This window comes from Colobus angolensis, unplaced genomic scaffold (genome assembly GCF_000951035.1).
Source record: "Colobus angolensis palliatus isolate OR3802 unplaced genomic scaffold, Cang.pa_1.0 Scaffold112, whole genome shotgun sequence".
Lineage (NCBI taxonomy): Eukaryota > Metazoa > Chordata > Mammalia > Primates > Cercopithecidae > Colobus > Colobus angolensis.
Genome location: NW_012112253.1, coordinates 3,889,177 through 3,905,444, shown reverse-complemented (window position 1 = coordinate 3,905,444; position 16,268 = coordinate 3,889,177).

Genomic DNA, 16,268 nt, shown 5'->3' with positions numbered 1-16,268 from the left:
GATATATTCTTTATATTTTTCCTAGCCTATGACTTGCTTTTTTTCACCCTCTTAAGCGTGTCATTTGAAGAGAAAAATTTTTAAATTTTCATGAAGTCCAATGTATCATTTTTTTTCTTTCATGGATCACGCATTTGTGTTTTTCTAAAGAAATGTTTGTCTAACTCAAAGTCCTAAAATTTTTACCTGTTTTATTTTATAAGTGTTAGAGTTTAGGTATTATACAGAGGGCTATAATTCATTTTGAGATATTTTATATTTTTCCATGTTATTATGAATAGAATTCCTTTTAAATTTCAATTTACTTTTGTTTGTTGCTAGTGTATAGAATTGCAATTATATTCTGTATATTAATCCTGTTGCTGAAATCTTGCTAAAATTACTACCTTTAGTATCTTTTCTGGAGATTCCATTGGATGTTTTACATAGAAAAGTATATATGTGAATGAAGCCATATTTCTTCTTTTCGAATATGAATATTTTTTGCCCTATTGCTGTGGCAAAAGCTGCCAGTATATTGTTGAATAAAAATGTTGAGATTTAACATCTTTGTCTTGTTCTTGATCTTAGGGGGAAAGGATTCAGTCTTTTATCTTCAGTATAATTGTTAGTTGGAAGTTTATAATACATTCTCTTTCTTGGGTTTAGGAAGTTCCCTTCTTTTCCTAGTTTGTTGAGAGTTTTTACCAGGTATAGATGGCAAAATTTTGTCAAAATGCTTTATCTGTATTTAATGTGATGATCATACAGTTTTTAAATTCATTTTACTAATACAATGAATGAGATCAGTTGATATTTTCCTATGTTAAAACAACCCTACATTCCTGAAATAAACCCCACTTTGTCCTCTGTATTATTATTATGTATTATTGGATTCAACTTGACAACATTTTGTTTAGAATTCTTCCGTACATTTCCATGAGATACACTAGTATACTGTTGTCTTTTCTGGTAATATCTTTGCCTGATTTTGGTATCAGTGTACTGTTAGCCTAAAAAATTTCATTTAAAAATATTCCCTCCTTTCCTCTTTTTCAATTTTCTTTTAGACTTCTGTAAAAAAAATTATTTTCAAAAATGTTTAGTAAAATTTACTAGTAAAGCCATCTGGATTTTTTTCTAAGAATGTTTTAAACTACAAATTACATTTATTTAGTAAATATAAAGCCATTCTTGTGTGGTCATTGTTATTTTGTCACTTTTAAAAAAGTTGACAACTAAGAATCTAAGCTGTCAAATTTATTTTCATTTAATTGTTCATAATATTGTCTTCAACCCAGGTCACTGGTACCCAACCTTGTGAGTTTTTCTCTAGGCATACTGTATCTGCTATTGCTATACCAAGGTTAGGCATCTAAACAAAAATTGCTATAAAATGGCAATTGAACCCAGCAACTAGGTTATGAGCATGAGAACATTAAGTAAGTGTTCTCACTTACATTAAGCCAAGAAGTATGTAGGTGAGAGCCTTTGTTACCTGTTTGCATAAAAACCTAAAATTGTGACTTGCTAAATAATATGATGTCATCTATTTGGACTTATATTAAATAAAATACTGAATTAAACTTACATGAATAATTCTGTATTAGCTGCCCAATGTCTGTGGAGACTGAAAGAAAGCCATCAGGACAGGATATAAAAATAAATGTATATTTAATATTACCTAACAGTACTGCCAGATAAATTTGTTGTTTTTGAAATATAACTGGAAAGTTACAATATGCACATGGAGACATATAGAATGTACATTTTTTCCAGTTCCTTCTAAAAAGTACAATGTTTATTATTGCAGTTCTGATACTGTAAATGATGAGAGGAAGTCCTATCATGCCATTGCCCCTATCAGCTTCCTGGAGTTAATAATACCGTGAACATGCTCATACTTGAAAAGAAAAGCACTTTGAGCAGTCAGAGCTCCAGCATTTGAACATTTTGTTACATGTAAATACATCCAATCTTACTGCTTTTCATGAGATTCTATGAAGGAATAGGAAAAAAGAATTCTTTTTTTTTAATGGCTCTAGAGTGATTCTCTGCTAGAGAAATTCTATTTTCCGGCCGGGCGCGGTGGCTCAAGCCTGTAATCCCAGCACTTTGGGAGGCCGAAACGGGCGGATCACGAGGTCAGGAGATCGAGACCATCCTGGCTAACACGGTGAAACCCTGTCTCTACTAAAAATACAAAAAAAACTAGCCGGGAGAGGTGGCGGGCACCTGTAATCCCAGCTACTCCGGAGGCTGAGGCAGGAGAATGGCTTAAACCCGGGAGGCGGAGCTTGCAGTGAGCTGAGATCTGGCCACCGCACTCCAGCCCGGGTGACAGAGCAAGACTCCGCCCCCCCCAAAAAAAAAAAAAAAAAGAAATTCTATTCTCCTATAGACTTATGTGATCAACTCAGCGGTGCATTCCCCAGAAAGAAACCCCTAAGTGTACATATCAGAAAACATTTCAGGGGGGTGGCCAAAGGAGTGGCCAGATCCCTCCTACAGGATCACAGGCTAATGACTGCCTCTAAGGTCTTCAAAGCATCGGGTTTCAGTAGAAATTTGCCAGTCTGGATTTTCCATCCCTGGGTTAGTCTTCCTGCTTCTCCACTACTCCATCTAAGGCCCTAAGAGTTGCTGCCAAACCTGGTGAGCCATGACTCCAGACTCCTGGCTCCCAACACACATGCCACTGCAGCTCAGTCCAGGGTTTAGAATCTGCTGCTTAGCAAGCTTGTCCTGCTCTTGGAGCTTCTAAAGAAGGGGCTCTGGCTGCAGAAAAGAAGGAACTGGCAAGGAGTATAATGGAGCATCCAATGCATAGCTACACTCGCTAAGAGCATTCATTTTCGTTATGTCTTCTTATTTTCAAGGCACTGTGAGGTAAATATTATCCCAGGGTTCTGGGAAGGTAGTCTAACCCTTAGATAAGCTGCTATGGCAAACGTGGATCAAGTTCATCTGCCTTTAAAGACCACGCTTTTCTCTATGCCCTCCTACAGTTACTTGTATAGCAGCAGCCAAAACACTCCATAATCCCCATAGAATTCCAGGTCTTTGTCACCAGTGAATGTTGGCAAATCTTGTCTCCCATCTCAGAAACTGAATCTGATAAACTTGCTGGATGGAATCTTGGAGACTTCAAGAATTTTTAGAGAAGCAATTTCAGAAGAAAAATAAACTTCATATAAATCAGAGCCCTTAAAACTATTCTTGTATGTCCATTAGGGAATACAGAAATCATGTATTTCAAAACATAATTTGATTCTATCTCAAATGCTTGAGTTAAAGGTGAGATGAATTCAAATATTTGGACTATATAACCCCTCCTTTGCCAATGGAAGATTGGGGTGAGAGGTAACCATGTCATATTTTATTGGAGTTTTGCTTCTCGCTTTAATCCCTCTCACTATTGCTAGTGCTGGCTGCCCCGACCTGGACTTCAGAGAAACACCCTCCAGGAGCTGAGTACATGAGCAAATCCAAGATAATCAGGAATTGCTTTTTTTTAGTTTATTTGTTATATTTGGCTGGTAAAAGATATTCTGTACCCAGAATAAGCTCTAAAAGCAAGATCCCTTTCAAATAATAAAATGGAATGACATGATAGAAGAGACAAGGCAAGTAATAATCATAGTAATAATTTTATTATGATCCAAAATAAAATTTTCAAAAGGCAAATTAAAAAAAAAGCCAGTCTATGAATTTGCACCCATTCAGGGAAGAATGTCTACCTTCTGGACATTTCAAAATTGTACCAGACCCTGTTATAGGCACTCAAGCCCCTCCCTGCCTCATTTGATGCATTAGGAATTCTGCAAATGAGTGTTCACGGTTCACAGGGGGTTCGATCATAGAAAACTAGTTGTTGATCTTTGGATGCCTGCAGGCCTGCAATCTGTGCTACAAGTTTATCCCTCCTAGGGAAAAATTAAAGAAAAAAAAAACAGAAAAGGGGAAAAAAGGAAGAAAGGAGGAGACAAGAGGATGGAATCAATACAAGCATCTGTAACAAGCTAATTGGACCCTTGTGGGCCACCCAGCAGGCACAAAATTAAAACAAACAGAGCTACTCATTGTGCACTTTCAGGACCGTAGCCACCCTGGGTCTATCAACGTTTCCCCTGACTCCTCCCTTGACCCTCAGTTTTAAAGGACCTAATTATGGGTTTTTCTGAAGGATCACAAGCCAGTTTTCATCTGAAAAGAATAAGGTGTTTTGCCTTCAAACCAGAGACACTGTTAGAAGTTGGTAATTAGTATGACTTGTTAATGGAGTTTGGCTGTGATTAGGCAGTGATTGAGTGTGAGTTTGGTGCCTGTCAGTGGGTAAGCCTGGGAGGGTGAGAGATGTTTAATGAGACACCTGTTGTTGGGGCCCACTGGGGTTTGTTGCAGCTGATTGGCAGTTGGATGCAGCATGCTCCATGATGGGGGCTGGGCTGAGCCTGGCAGGTGGTTGGCATCACAGCAGAGCCTGCCGATCCCTCTAAGTCAGGGCTGGCTGCGTTTCCTGAGCTGTTTCCTGAGCTGTTTCTCCATGGCTGCCGTTCCATGTCCCCACGTGATCCAGGCTGACTATTGCTAAACTCCAACTCCCAGTGGGCACTGCAACCACCATGCAGGGAAAGATCCCAGATATCCATGACCCCTGCTCCCCACCAAACACCAGGCAGGACACTGGGCACTCCTCCCCTCATCCAGCCTTTCCTGTCCTCAGGCTATTGATGAGGAAGCTGAGGCAACAGACATTAAATAACTTAACACAGCAAGTTTACACAGTCACCTCCAGGATCAGATGTACTGTACTTAGAGACAGCCCTTCTCAGACCTTAAAAGGATCCTTGGGAAACATGTCAAAATGCATATTTGGATGAGTAGTTCAGGTGTGTGGCCTGAGAGATCATAAGAGTTTCCGGAGGCACCCATGCTGCTGGTGCAGGGACTAGACCTTGAATGCAAGTCTATAGGAAACTTTCCTGTATTTGAGATAATCAGAACTTACAAAAGATACATGGTTATTGTGCATTTCAACTTTGTGATGAAAACCATATGATGCTTTCTAAGGAAGAGAGAAGGGAAATGCGTAATACCTTGCCTAAAAACAGAGCCTGATGCTAAAAATGTTCTGGAACTCTCTACCTAAGCACATGGTGGAGGGGGGCTGGTGGACACAGCACAAAAATGTGGGGGAACCCTGAAAAGTTAGAGGAGAACCACACATTTCCAGGAGGGAAGAAGGAGTCTCGTCTCAAGGACTTTGTTCTGTCAGTGATGCTGGAGATCTGGCTGCAACTGTCCACCTTCACAGCTGACCCTGTTCCCACCTGCCGGTGTCCTGTCCACATCCACTTGACAAACCACAACTTTTCCCAGTCAGCAACCAGGGCCAGAGGAGCAAACAACTCTTTGTTCTTTCCCGACGTTGTTGCAGGCTGAACACTGAATCAAAACACATGCTGGAAGTCACAAAGGTGCTGCAGCACCTGGACCAGGTTAGGTTCAGGTCAGATCCAGGCGGAGGAGTCAGACCTCCACCCTGACCTTCACAGAGATCCCGCTTACAATTCCTGCCACATTGTCTCCAACAGTCAATGAAGCTTTTTTTTGAGATTGAAAAAAAAGACTGACAGCCTGCAGCAAAGGTGTAGACTAATTTGGATAAAGTTTAGAGAGCACAAAAATACCTGAAGAACAGAATAATTTCAGATGCTTTCATTTCCCAAAGCTAGTATTAAAAACAGATAAAATTTACTTGAATAATTCACAAAAAAATAATTTTTTTAAATGCTTTGTCTTAAATCCCATCAATTATTGAGGGTAAAAATAAGACTTTGTTCTAGCTATCCAGATAACCATCTCATTTCTTGGCTTCACTTGACTGAGGAAGACCTGGCCGAGAAAATATAGGTCATTCTGTACATTTCCTTGTATTAAATTATTAGGGGGCTCGTTTATTTTTCTAAAGAAATAACACAGTCAGCTGATGTGGACAATTTTACTTTAAATGTGATCAAAAAATAATTATTACATTAAATTGCAATTTGATCTAGTGAAAGACAAGATTCAAAAAGTAAGTTCTTTAAGTATTTTTATATGTATTTGCTTTCTTTACATTTTTAACCATGACATCAGAGTTTGAGGTGTTTTTTGGGTTATTCGCACCACATTTTCCAATAGAAACGTAGGCTTTAGACTTCTAGAAGGATATGGAAGTTTCAGATCAGTCTCTCAATAGGGATTCAGTATATTTTTTGGTGAATATGGGCAGAAGGGGCAGTCACATGCCAGAAACTTACAGGAGATGCAGAGATGGCTTATGGAAAAAAATTTTTTTTAACTGTTAAAATTTTCAAGTCCCAAAAGGTGCTACATCTCAAGGATCCATATGAAAAAAAGAGAAGTGCAAGATGCTTTATGGCAGAGCGAATAAACAGCAGATCTGAAGACAGATGGATTTAAGGGAGAGCCCAGTTCTGCCAAGTCCTGGCTGTGTAGCCTTGGACCGGTGGTGTACCTTCTTTGGGCCTCAGTTTCTTCATTCATACGTTGGAAGCAATAATATATCTTGAGATGTTGTTATGATAGTTGGACATAAGGTATGGAAAGTTCCTGGGGTATGGCAGACACTCGATGGAAACTGATGTGGGTTTCTCTGGCTCGCTGTCTAATCAGGATCATTTCCCATGTGGCACAACCCCACCAGTACTACACTGCTAAACATGCCCCATCAGCAGGCAGCTTGGGGTGTATCTGTTTAGCCATTTCATTCAACGTAGGTGAACTAGAACAAAGCCCATCCAGGAGTTATCTTCTCACCTGGACCATTGCCATAGCTTTCTAACCAGTTTCCTTGTGCAACTCCCACTCCCCCACCTTCGCCACCGTCTATCGTCTACATAGAAGTCAAAGTGATCCTTTTAGTTTATTTCTTTTTTTTAAATTTTTTGTTTTATTTTATTCTTTTCTGGAGATGGGGTCTTGAACCCAAGAGGTCAAGGCTTCAGTGAACTATAATCATGCCATTGCACTCCAGTCTGGAAAGCTTGACCTCTTGGGCTCAAGTAATCCATCTCAGCCTCCCGAGAAGCTGGGATTACAGGTGTGTGCCACTACACCCAACTAATTTTATTTTTTTTAATAGAGATGGGGTCTTGCCGTGTTCCCCAGGCTGGTCTTGAACTCCTGGGCTCAAGCCATCCTCCTGCCTTGGCCTCCCAAAGTGCCGGGAATTACACTGCACCTGGCCAAAGTGATCTTTTCAAAACGTAAGTCAGACTTTGACTTACGTCACACAGAGTGACAGTCAAAGTCCTTTCACTTGCCCAAGGCCCTGCCTGGTCCAGCCACTTGTTGCCCCTCTGACCTCGCATCCTGGACCTCACCTGCTGACCCCCTCTGACCAGCCACTCTGAGTGCCACATGGGTCCTGAGCATGACACATTAATTCCTCACCTTAATTCCTCACTGGCATTGCCCTTACTGTTGCCCTGTACCGATGAACATAAAATCAAAGCCTAGAGGAGAAAACTAACGAGGGGAAGAAGAACTTGAATCCAGGCCCAAGTCTTCAGGCCTTAGCTTGACCACTGCCTTGTCCTTGCTGCCCCTTCTGGTGGGCCCGATGCACCCTAAACACTCCTGGGCCATGGGTTAAGACTCAAAGTATATTGGTCACATGAGTGTCTGAAGATGGCCTCTGTGAGTCCCTGCATATTTCCTTACACATTTCACAAGGAAGAGCAATGCCTTCTTTCTGCCTCAGACCAGAAGAGTGAAGGTTGACAGCCTTGGAGTAATTCCCAGGAGAGCTGCCTGGGAGAAAATGCCATCATGGGCTGAGCGCCTGCTGCTGCCTAAGCACTGCTCAGTGGAGCTTTCTTCCTGATGTTGGTTTGGTAAGAAATGGCCCCAAGATCCTCCTGAGGCCTCTAGCCAGGAGGGATACGCGGGATGCCTCTGCCAGCGTTCTCCCCGTGCAAGTTCCATGCAGAAAAGATCCATGGGTCCCAAGGAGACAGAACTGAGAGCACCCAGGATAGAGGGCAGAGATGCAGAGAACCCAACCCAAGTGGAGAGACGGCTCCCTCCCTGTCCTATGGTAAGGAGCCTCCATCTCCCACCAATGGAGGGTGGAAGCTAGAGATGTTTTTTGAGAACCCGCCAAACTCAGTCACAGACTGAACTCTGAGGCCTGGCAGTCAGAGACTGAAAACATCCACAGAGAGTCACCAGAGTCAGGATACAGAAAGGAAAGGTCTCGCCACAGGTGGGTGGGGTTAAGGAGAGGGTCAGGGGAAGGTAGGCAACACAAGGAGATGAGTCATGCGGATGAGCCCCAACCAGAAACCATGGCCCTGCAGCCTTGACCAGGAAAACCTGTCAGAACATCATTGTGCTTCACTGAATATTCTCTGCCTGGGATTATATTCAAATTAACCTTATTATAGTAAACTGCATTTCTAGTGCACATTTCAGAGTTTGAGTTTAATCATTCACAAATAATCTCTTTTTCTACCTAAATTTGAAGTTAAAAAGCCCTTCAAGGGATGTGAAGGACCTCTTCAAGGAGAACTACAAACCACTGCTCAAGGAAATAAGAGAGGACACAAATGAAAAAACATTCCATGCTCATGAATAGGAAGAATCAATACTGTGAAAATGGTCATACGGCCCAAAGTAATTTATGGATTCAATGCTATTCCCATCAAGCTACCAGTGACTTTCGTGGCAGAGTTAGAAAAAACTACTTTAAATTTCATATGGAACCAAAAAAGAGCCCCTATCGCCAAGACAGTCCTAAGCATAAAGAACAAAGCTGGAGGTATTGCACTACCTGACTTCAAACTATGCCACAAGGCTACAGTAACCGAAACAGCATAGCACTGGTACCAAAACAGGTATGTAAACCAATGGAACAGAACAGACACCTCAGGAATAACGCCACATATCTACAACCAACTGATCTTTGACAAACCTGACAAAAACAAACAACGGGGAAAGGATACCTATTTAATAAATGGTGCTGGAAAAACTGGCTAGTCATACACAGAAAACAGAAACTGGACCCTTTCCTTACACCTTGCACAAAAATTAACTCAAGATGGATTAAAGACTTAAATGCAAAACTCAAAACCATAAAAACCCTAGAAGAAAGAACCCTTCAAGCTACCTATCATTTTCAAGAGTTATATAGGATTGATGGATATTTACTGTCTGTATTATAATCAAATCCCAGTGCATTGCCAGGAATTGGTAGAACTAAGAACTTTCAGGATGTAGCCTTAAGTAGGCGTATCTCTGCCAAGGTGCATACACATTGCATTATAGTACTGTGCAATGTGCCAGACATTGTATATATTACCTAATTTAATCCAGAGTGGTAGGCGTGATTCTCTCCATTTTCACAGATAAGAAAAGTTGAAGAAAATAGGTGATTATATTAGTCAGCTAGTGCTGTCATAACAAAATACCACAAACTGGATGGGGTCTAACCAATACAACTTTATTTCTCACAGTTCTGGAGGCTGGAAGTTCAAGATCAAGGTATCAGCAAGGCTGGACTTTTCCTGAAGCTTCTCTCCCTGGCCTGCAAATGCTAACCTTCTGGCTGGGTCCTCACATGGTGCACACATCCCCGGTATCTCTGTGCGTCCAAATTGCCTCTTTGTACAAGGACACCAGTCAGATTGGAGTAGGGTCCACCTTAGCCTCATTTTAACTTAATCAGTTCTTTAAAGGCCTTATTCCAAATACAGGCATAATCTAAAGTACTGAGGATTGGGACAGCAACATATGAATTTGGGTGAGGGTGGCATAATTCAGCACATAACAGGGGCCATACACTCCGGTTTGCCTGGGACACTTGATCTAAGCTCATTGTCCCAATGTAATATGACTAAATAGCATATTCTTTCAACCTTAAAATTGTCCCATTTGAAAGACCAATTCTACACTCACTCTACTATGACAGCAGCAGGATTAGCAAAACATCTCAAGAACAAAGAGATGGAGTTCAACTCTGTTCTACATGCCAAATCTGCCTGCCCCCTCCTGTCCCTTAAAAACCTCCTTTGTAAAAATACATGCCCCTTACCCCTACCCCAGGGGACTGTGCTTACCTGGTGTTTTACAGGATGTGGGTAAAGAAAGCCAGAGAGGCACAGTGACTTGGGAGGCAACAGGTGGTGTACAGGACCAGCCACAGCCTCGCACTTCCTCTTGCCAATTTCAAAATGAAGCGAGGCTGTTTGAATGAACAGGAGCAAAGGGGTCTTCTCCTTGTCCTCACTCCTCACTTTCAGCTTCACTGTTCCAAAATTAAAAACAAAAGCAAAAGCCTGTATCCAGGAGGATGCCATGAGAGTGCCTGACCGATCTTGGTGGACGGTCCAGCCAGAGCTCTGTGCCAGGCTTCCAGTGCTGTTTACCCTCCCTTGGCAGGCCTGCAGCATCACCTCTTCGGCGTCTTCCACGTCACATGCAGTGAGAGACTCCTCTCTCCTGGGGGGTGTGTCGGGCCCCTCACTGGGCCTGTTGCTGTATCATCTGACAGATTACAGGCCACATATTGCTGGGCTCTGCCTCTGCTGGGAGCCAGCTTAGTCATTTAACAGTTCATTCAGAGAGGGAACCAGGGTGCCCTGCAACTGCTGATGTGATGGATTTTGTCTGGGGAGGGAAGGAGGCACAGCTCTGCAAAAGTCTACAAATCCCATGGGTGGGCCAAACTTTGACGACTTGACCTAGTCGGCCCCAATTTATCATAATAAAATGAAAATAATATAATAGCTTCCATACAGTGAGTGCTTACCATGTGCTAGGCTTTGCGCCAAGATCTTTAAAGCCATATTTTAATCAAACCATGCAAACCTGTGAGGTTTGACTCACAGGCAATGAGCAGCAAATTTGAACTCAGTTACACCTTTCCCTCTGCAGCACTTGCTGTCAAGGTACCTCCTCCAGTGTATTTTCCAACTGTTATTAGGGCAAGCTTTCTAAACTGTGTATTTTCTAAAATGCATCAAAACTAATTAATACTAATGTGACTATTGTATTAAAAAAAATCACTCATTCATATCTATAGTAAAGCATTCCAGAGTTCTAGTGTTTCCCAAAGAATTCTTCCTGGCAGGGTGCGGTGGCTCATGCCTATAATCCCAGGATTTTGAGAGGCTGAGGAGGATTTCTTGAGTCCAGGAGTTCGAGACCAGGCTGGGCAACACAGCAAGACCCTGTCTCTATTTTTAAAATTAAATAATTCTTCTTTCACAAAATATTAATAAATGCCCTGCCTTGGCGAGTCTTTCAACAAAAGGGGCTTTGTGGCCATCTGTGCTGGAAATACAGTATTGTATTGGAAATGTTCTTTACTGCAGGACTTCTCTGAGCCTTTAATGTGTTTGTGTTAACTGCGAATCTCCACAAGGAGAAGACAGTATGCAGTGTTTCCCAGACTGAGTACCGCATGAAATGCTTTCTCTTTCTAAGAACTTCTAGAGCCTTAGTCACCTGGACAGCACCCTCCAGGAAATGCTGGCCTCTCATAACCTCGAACTTCCATCTGAATTTCCAGGCCCTGCCTGGTCAAGTTTCGCCCTTATTATTCAGCAGGAACATTTTCTCTTGCAATGGACAGTTGGAATCCTGGCCTAAACTCAGGTTCTCCCTCCCCATCAATGTCTCTCTCCACCTCTCCTACTACAAGGCCCAGGCTAAACCACTATCTCCCAACAACATCCTTAACATCCCAACACCTCCTCTCTTGCTGCAATTCAGTCCAATTAGCCCCAGCCCAAAATCTAATTGTGTGCAAAGTACAAATCAACACTAAACCTGATCAGTGTTGTTTCTTTGTTAATGCTGAAACAGTTCAGGGCTCACTCATCCTATTTCATCGGCTAGATTGCAAGCTCCATGTAGGGATTTTCCTCCCTTTTATTTAAACCAGCAGGCTGCCCCTTCTGGTGGAGCTGACACACCCTAAACACTCCTGGGCCATGAGTTAAGGCTCAAAGCATATTGGTCACATGAGTTTCTGAAGATGGCTTCTGTGAGTGCCTGCAGATTTCCTTACACATCCCACAAGGAAGAGCAATGCCCCCTGTCCATGAACAGAGACCATTACTCCCCAGTCTGGCTGCAACCTTCTTTTTTATTCTCACCTTGCTGAGAATAATCAACTCATCTCAGTTTTCCTGAGGCTTTGCAAGTTTTAGCACTGACAGTTCCATGAGCCAGGAACCCACTGAGGGCCAGGCAAACCATGACAGTTGATCACTCCACTTGCCTGCCCTGCCCATAAATGAATTAAGGTTTTACAGCCTAAATCTTTATCGTCTGCTTGAAATGTTCTTATCCCATGGTTAGCCTTTCAAGGCCAAGTTTAAATGCTCTTCCCCTTACTGGACATTCCCTTATCACATCCCTTATATGCCTCCCTCCTGATGAGTCCGGCCAAGTCACATGGCCTGGCACCATAACTGATTGCCCACTGACCCATGGTCTAGTTCTCAGTAAAACTGCTTCCTTTCTGGATGATTCTTGCAGGCAGGGTATCTGTTATGCACATTGTATGCACATGCTTGCTTCCCCAGCAAGCCCAGCACTGTTCCTCGCACCAGCACATCATCAGAATTGGAAGACACTTAATCAGCATTTGCCAGTTGATTGATTGATTGGTTCTGATCCCAGAACAGGCCCAATCTAGGGAAGCCTGAAGCCAGGCAGGAGTAGAGTGGAGAATCTGGAACTAGCTGCACTAATTCCACTCCAGCTGAAAACTCTCAGTAAATAACACTAAAATCTTCAACTGGCAGAGCACCTAGCTCCTCTGTTCAATGTCTAGGGCTGTCTATAACCCATGAGTTGTGTGTTAGTGTTTTTTCTACATACAGACCTAAGTCTTTGCTGATTTATGTAGAAAGGAGTCCACAGCAGGGCAGAATGCCTCCCAGGAAAAAGAAACGGTTATCAGGCAACTATGCTAGTTCATTCAGAATAGTTATCATTATATGCCCTGCTTGGGAAATTGCAGAGACCATATTTTTTAAATGAATATAAAGTCTAAAAGGAATTTTGTTAAGTCAGATTTACAAAAATCAAAGTAGGCCACCCTGACCTGCGCTGTCAATAAGGTGTTAGGAGAAGATACTAGGAGATTAACACCCTTTCATGATGACCCAGCTGTTCCCTTGAAGGTGATAACACCCAGTCAGGCCCAGGATGAGGAACAAAGAGGGACTGGGGGTGACACTGGAAGCTTTCAAATCTAAGGAGCCACAAATCTCCTACTCAGTTTTTTTTTAATGACGTTTACTATTTTTTTAATGTCAGTAGCATTGCTTTCCAATCTATATCAACCACAAGAAAGAAAAATTTTCACTGGGTATTTTTCTTCCTGTTGTATTACATTACATTGATTTTCAGGAAGTTGCTATATAAAAAGAGTCTCTCTAGATAATGAGAGAATCTCTCTCTTTTTCTTTCTATATATATAGTGTATACACATAATATATAGTTATTTCAATGTTTTTTATTATTTGTCAATTATATTAAATATATAGATATATTAAATATGGTATATATTTATTTGTTATGTATTTACTTAAATGTATATTAGATGTAAAGTATATACATATTTATATATATATTGTATGTATAGTTTGTACCTATTGTATATTATTTTTGTATATAAATATTTATGTACATATGTGAATTTTGTTCAACTGACGGATATCAATTCCCATCCAAACACTTGCTGTGTCATTAGTAGAGAAAGTGTATATGCCAAATTGGGAAAAGCCACAGTAATCACCACACCCACCTTGTCCACCTAATGTCAATGTTTCTGTAAGGTCACAGGTAAGTTGAACTGGAGCCAAAGCTCTCAGGTAGTGGCTAGCTCACCACCAGCTAGCAAACATGTTAAGAGGAAGGACTCGTTTTCCCAGGATCTCGCTGTATTTTCTGGTCACATGGAGGTACAGAGAATACAATCAACTGTATTGTTGCTTCTACAGTTTGTGTGGAGCTAGAGCCCAGTTTGGGGCATCTACTAGTCAAATGTTTAGCAACTCTGTGCATTTCAGAATTCAGTATCGTTGTTTCTGTAATTTTAACATCTCTATTATTCAGTTCTTTAATTTGAAGCCTCCATGTACCATGTGGTGTTACTTGTAAAATTAGAGTTTCCCCTGCTCACACATCTGTCCTCCCAGGAAATACCAATTTCACCCCCTTCTTTTCCTACTAAACTGCAGAGGGGCTTATTCAGGCATTCTCAAGACTCGAAGACAGTTCTCTGTAATCTAAAATGACTTTCCTAAAGAGATAATGTGAAGTTTTTTTTTTTTTTTTAATTTAGTACAGGTAACAAAGAACAGAAAAATTCAAAAGAAAACAAGCCAAAGAGAAAAAGGAACACCAGTATTAAATGTGCAGTGGTCTGTCTTCTGATTCTTAATGTTCTTCCTAGAGTTTTGATTAACAAATGTTTTAAATGAGCACTTACTAAATCAGGGGGCATCTGCATCTTCCCTTAGGCAAAGCTAAGAACTCATTTCTGGATCTCCAAATATGTTTACTTATTTCCATGTTAGTTAATCATTAGTTAGTATGAATAATTCTAAAATGTGAAGTAAATAAAGGCAAATTAATTTTTTTTTACAGCAGGAGGAAAAGTGTATTAGTCCATTCTTACATTGCTAGAAATAAATACGTGAGGCTGGGTAATTTATAAGAAAAGAGGTTTAACTGGCTCACAGTTCTGTAGGCTGTATAGGAAGCATAGCAGCATCTGCTTCTAGGGAGGCCTCAGGGAGCTTCCACTCACGGCAGAAGGCAAAGCGGGAGCAGGCGTCTTCACATGGCTGGAGCAGGAAGAAGACAGAGAGATGGTGGAAGGTGCCACCCTCTTTTAAACGACCAGATCTCATGAGAACTCTGTCACTAGAACAGCACCAAGAGGATGGTGCTAAACCATTCAGAAGGGATCTGCGCCCATGATCCAGTCACCGCCCACCAGGGTCCACCTCCAACATTGGGGGTTACAATTGAACATGAGATTTGGGCGGAGACACAGATCTAAACCCTATCAAAGAGTATTTTTGTAAAGCTCAATAAACAAGGAGTTAAGAACATTATTGGATTCTGGCCCTAGTTTTGCCATGGGCCAGCCTTGTGAACATAAGCAATGCAAGCCATCTTCTGAAGACTCAATTTCCACAACAGTGCATTGATGATGTTGAACCAGATTAACCTTAAGATCCCTTATGGACCTAATAGTCCATTAGTCTATAAAGAAGAAAGGAAATAGAAACAGATTAACTAGGATTAAATAGGGCATTATTTTCTCTTATGGACATCCAGTCTTAGAACTACAGAATTAAATTTTTAATAACAAAAGTGGTAAATGTTTATAGCTGAAGAAATAAATTAATAAATAATAATAATAATAAGATACTTTGTCTTGATTTTGTGATCTGTCATATAGCATTGGGGAAATATGAATTGGTATTAACTGGTGTAGGTTTTCTAGCAACCAGGTTAGCATCATGTATCAAAAGTCCTGAGAATATATGTATTCTTTAATCTAACAATTACCTTGCTAACAAGGCGATTTCCTAAGGTGTAAATGTATGCAAAAGGATGGTCACTATATCACTGTTTAGAAACTGTAAAAAAAAAATGAAAAAAGAAAACAAACCAAATGTCCAAAAATCAAGGTCCTATTAGGTAAATCACAGAGTACATTTACACAATGGAACACAATGCAGCCTTTAATAACGATACTCAGATATATATTTAGGAACGTGAAAAACTATAGACAACCAGTATTTGAGGCATTTCCTCTGACAACCACAGGTAAGGGAGTTCACTGAAATGCTTTCTTTAAAAAAATCACAATAAAGCTGCCGGGATGGCACAGCCCCGATCTGGGCTGCCGACAACAATCCCAGGCTTTCCATATGCTCCGCAGCATCCAGAAATGGCAGGCTAACATTTTCCTCCTGCTGGCACGGGTGGGCTCACTGCAACTGTCACCATTCCATCCTCACTCTCCACCCCATTTCCACAACCTTTGCCTACTCTTAACCAGAGACAGAGAGACACACTCTCGAGGCTGAAAAATTAGAAACCTGTTGAGTTGCCCTCTTGCACTCCAAAGTTGCCAAGAGCCTGTATGGGGAAGGACAGGAGGTGAATGCAACAGGATGGGCAGAAGGCAGAGGCAGCAGGAGAGGGAGGCGAGGCATGGGAGTACAGGGACATCCAGCAGAGAG